The 4852-nt window shown below is 48.6% G+C and overlaps 1 protein-coding gene across 2 annotated transcripts in view; it reads right to left on the bottom strand.

The window, feature by feature from the left end:
• Window positions 1-4852, bottom strand: part of LOC119419726 (zinc finger MYM-type protein 2) — a 29551-nt gene that overhangs the window by 1744 nt on the left and 22955 nt on the right. The window lies entirely within an intron of this gene.

The raw sequence follows: 4852 nt of genomic DNA, 5'->3' as shown, positions 1-4852 counted from the left end.
CCATCCATCCACCTACACACCCATCCATCCATCCATCCATCCATCCATCCATCCATCCATCCATCCACATCCATCCACCCATCCATCCATCCATCCATCCATCCACCTACACACCATTATACAAGCAGGGCGCCCCACCCTGTCAACAGAACCAAGCGCCCTGCCAACCGACAACCACCCCAATAACAACTGCAGGCACTGGTGCAGTGCTAGGTTCAAGTTTAAGTTGGACGAGGTGGAACGAAATGGTGTACACAGGGTCCTAGTTACACCCAAAAAAATCAAAAACATAAATTGTAAAAAGACACTGTAAATAAGGATCTAAGATATAAACTAAGCAATACTCTAAACACTTAATAGTGCAAAAACAACACACCGAACAGCAGCAGCACGAACCTGAGTCTGTGTGAGCAGATGAGTACGAATACAGCAACATGAAATAAATCAGCAGCATGAGATCAGCAGCATGGATAATCTGCAGCACATAATCAAGTGGCATTACAGTGATTTTTTCTTTCTTTCCAAGCTTCCCAGACCAGCTCGTCTCAGCCGCCTGAGGAAGGAGAGTCTCTGATGAGCTTTCTTCATCAGGCTGGTGGTGTTGTTGCTCCAGCTGAGGTTGTCATTCAGGTGTACACCCAAGTACTTGTAGCTGGAGACCACTTCCACTGCTGATCCTATTATGTTCAGGGGGGTGTAGGTGTGTTTGTTTCATCTGAAGTCCACGACCATCTCCTTCATCTTCTTCACGTTGATGTGAAGGTTATTCTCTTTGCACCAGCTCTCCAGGTGTTCCACCTCTTGCCTGTAGCTGGACTCATCATTGTTTGTGATGCATCCCACCACCTCTGTATCATCTGCAATCTTTACAATATGACAGCCTGGATGAGTAGCTGCACAATGTGAGCAGAGTAAACAGGAGGGGGTTCAATACACAGCCCTGAGGAGAGCCAGTGCTGAGGGTTATGGTGGAGGAGAAGTTGTTGAGCCTCACTGACTAAGGTCTGTTTGTTAAGAGGTCTAGTACCCACTTACAAATGGAGGGGCTTAGTCTTAGTGTGGATAGTTAGTCCATCAGGGTTTGGGGGATCATGGTGTTTAAGGAAGACATGAAGTCCACAAAGAGCATACGGACGTAGGAGTCCTTCTGCTCCAGGTGGGGGAGAGCAGATGGCGTCTTCTGTTGATCGATTCTTGTCAGTCAGAGTCAGAGTCAGAGTTTCTTTATTGTCATTCGCACCTCATGTGGTACATGTGGTGGAGCGAAATTATGTACACAGGGTCCCAGTTACATCCAACAATAAAATGTCTAAGAAAAACAGTAATAACATCTAAGATATGAACTAAGAAAAACATCAACTAAATATACACTAAGCACTCATAACATAAAAACATTGAACATCAGCACAAACATGAACATGAGTCTGTGAGCAGATGTGCACGCATGAACACATCAACATTGAAACAGATCAGCAGCAACATGAAACAGATCAGCAGCAACATGATATGGTTTTTCACAGTGATTATTCTGGTTAAAGATTCATGAGTCTAACAGCCTCAGGGTAGAAGCTGTTCCTCAGTCTAGTGGTTCTACACTTAATGCTCCTTAACCTCCTTCCTGAGGGGAGTGGGGCAAAAAGTGTGTGTGCTGGGTGGGTGGGGTCCTTCAAGATGCAGGTGGCCCTCTTCCTGCATCTGGAGGTGTAGATGTCTGTGATGGTGGGAAGACTGATTCCAACAGATTTCTGTGCAGCCTTCACCACTCTCTGCAAAGCTTTTCTTTCTGCAGCTGTGCAGCCTCCATGCCACACATTGATGCTCGAGCACAGGATGCTCTCCACTGCACACCTGTAGAAGGAGGTGAGGACTGAGCTTCCCAGACCAGCTCGCCTCAGCCGTCTGAGGAAGTAGAGTCTCTGATGAGCTTTCTTGATCAGGCTGGTGGTGTTGTTGCTCCAGCTGAGGTTGTCATTCATGTGTACACCCAAGTACTTGTAGCTGGAGACCACTTCCACCGCAGATCCTCTTATGTTCAGGGGGGTGTAGGTGTTTTTGTTCCTTCTGAAGTCCACAATCATCTCCTTTGTCTTCTTCACATTGATGTGAAGGTTATTCTCTCTGCACCAGCTCTCCAGGTGTTCCACCTCTTGCCTGTAGCTGGACTCATCATTGTTTGTGATGCATCCCACCACCGCTGTATCATCTGCAAACTTTACAATGTGACAGCCTGGATGGGTAGCTGCACAATCATATGTGAGCAGAGTTAACAGGAGGGGGCTCAACACACATCCCTGAGGAGAGCCAGTGCTGAAGGTTATGGTGGAGGAGGAGAGGTTGTGGATCCTCACTAACTGTGGTCTGTTTGTTAAAAAGTCTAGTACCCAGTTGCAGATGGAGGGGCTTAGTCCTAGTGTGGATAGTTTGTCCATCAGGGTTTGGGGGATCATGGTGTTGAAGGCGGATGTGAAGTCCACAAAGAGCATACGGACGTAAGAGTTTTTCTGCTCCAGGTGGTTGAGTGCAGTGTGGACCACAGAGGAGATTGCATCCTCTGTTGATCGGTTCTCACGGTATGCGTACTGATGAGGGTCCTCGTTGATGTTGATGGTTGTTTTGATGTGAGTCATGACCAGTTTTTCAAAGCATTTAGCGACTATCGGGGTGAGGGCCACTGGCCGATAGTCATTCAGACCAGTCACTGTAGAGCTTTTTGGGACTGGGATGATGGTGGCAGTCTTCAGGCAGGTGGGAACTGTCTCCAGGGTAAGTGAGGTGTTAAAGATGTCTGCCAGCACCTCACAGAGCTGATCAGCACATTCCTTCAACACTTTTCCGGGGATGTTGTCTGGGCCAGTTGCTTTGTGCGGATTAATCCTCCTGAAGATACTCCTTACTTCTGCTGAGGTCACGCTGAGATGCTCTTCATCCGGTGGCGAGGTGAGTCTGGTGCTGGGTGGTCTGTTCGGGTCTTCAAAGCGTGCATAGAACTTGTTGAGGGCATCAGGCAGAGATGGGTCTTTGGGGCATTGTTCACTCCTTCCTTTATAATCTGTTATGCACTTAATGCCCCTCCACATGCTCCGAGGGTCTTGTGAGATGAATTGACCCTCGATCCTCTTTGCATATGTGGCCTTGGCCCTCTTAATACCAGCAACCAGCTCTTTTCTTGTCCTACTCAGCTCCTCTGAGTTTCCAGACCTGAAGGCAGTGTTCCTGGCTTCCAGCAGGGTACGCACCTCTGCATTCAGCCAAGGTTTTCTGTTTGGGTAGCTTTTAACATTTCTGATAGTGGAGACTGTGTCAGTACATGTACTAATGTAACCCAGTACTGAGGATGTGTATTGGTCAAGATCAAGCGAACCTCCATTTTCAGCAGCTTCTCTGAAAACCTGCCAGTCTGTTCGGTCAAAACAATCTCTCAGTATGGGGCCACTGTCCTGGATCCAACATTTAACTTTCTTTTGTACCGGTCTGGAGCGTCTCAGCGGGGGCATGTAAGCAGGAGCCAGGAAGATTGAGATGTGGTCTGACAGTCCTAGGTGGGGGCGGGGTTCGGCTTTGTATGCATTTTTTACGTTCGTGTAAACACGGTCCAGCGTGCGGTCTCCACGTGTTGGAATCGTCACATGCTGATTAAAGCTTGGGAGACAGTCCTTTAGATTCACGTGGTTAAAGTCTCCGGCTACCACGTAAAGAGCCTCGGGGTGTTTGCTCTGCAGCGAGCTGATGATATCATGAAGCTCCTGTAGTGATTCATTAGCATTAGCGTCCGGAGGAATGTAAACAACTGTGATAAAAGTCACTGTGAACTCTCGGGGTAGATAATGTGGCCGACATTTCACTGTTATTTGCTCCAAAGCCTTCTAGCATGAGCTATTTACAACAGTACAGTTCGTGGACCAACTTTTACTCACGTAAATGCACACTCCGCCCCCCCGTGATTTCCCCGTTAGCTCGCTGCAGCGGTCCGCTCGAAAAAAAAGTCTGTCATCCAGCTGGAAGACTGAGTCCGGCGTTTCACTTGTAATCCACGTTTCTGTGAGGCAAAGCACTGCACACTTCTTCATCTCTTTTGAGGCGCCCGCTCTCAGACGAAGTAAATCTACCTTGTTGTCCAACGAGCGGACATTCGACAGAAAGAGAGACGGCATGGGGAGTTTACCGGCTTTAGCGTTAGCTCGTAGCCTCACCATAACCCCCGCCCGGCATCCTCTCCTCTTAAGCCGGGAGCAGCGCTTCCTCTTCTGCCCGGTGGAACGCCTCTGCTGCAGCTTCCAGGTAGATGACTTTAAGATCCCTGCATTCTGCCGAGCGTAGCTTTGAGTTTGTTGCTGATTTCTGCTATATTTCGTGGCAAATCCGCTCCTATTCTCATCAGTTCGGTTCGGCTATAGTTCACACGCATAAATCGCGCAGAGTCAGGCACAGAGTCAATATCAAAACTTCTAAAAACTGGGATGGTACCGGGAGCCCGTGAAGCTGCAACTGCTATGAGCGCGGCCATCTTGAGGCTAATGTGGTATGCCTACTGATGAGGGTCCTCGCTGATGTTGATGGTTGTTTTGATGTGAGTCATGATTAGTTTTTCGAAGCATTTAGTGACTATTGGGTGAGGACCACTGGCCAGTAATCATTCAGACCAGTCACTGTAGAGCTCTTTGAGACTAGGATGATGGTGGTGGTCTTCAGGCAGGTGGGAACTGTAGACAGGGTGAAGGAGGAGTTAAAGATGTCGGCCAGCTCCTCGCAGAGCTGATCGGTACACTCTTTCAACACCTAAGCTAGTGGCCCGTAATACAGGCACGCTTTTTTGGGGGGGGGTCGGGGGGGGGTGATTGGGGGGGGTCACTGG

This window comes from Nematolebias whitei, chromosome 13, assembly GCF_014905685.2.
Source record: "Nematolebias whitei isolate Nwh7 chromosome 13, NemWhi1, whole genome shotgun sequence".
NCBI lineage: Eukaryota > Metazoa > Chordata > Actinopteri > Cyprinodontiformes > Rivulidae > Nematolebias > Nematolebias whitei.
Note: the sequence above shows the minus strand (reverse complement) of the source record. Positions and strands in the feature narration are given on the sequence as shown.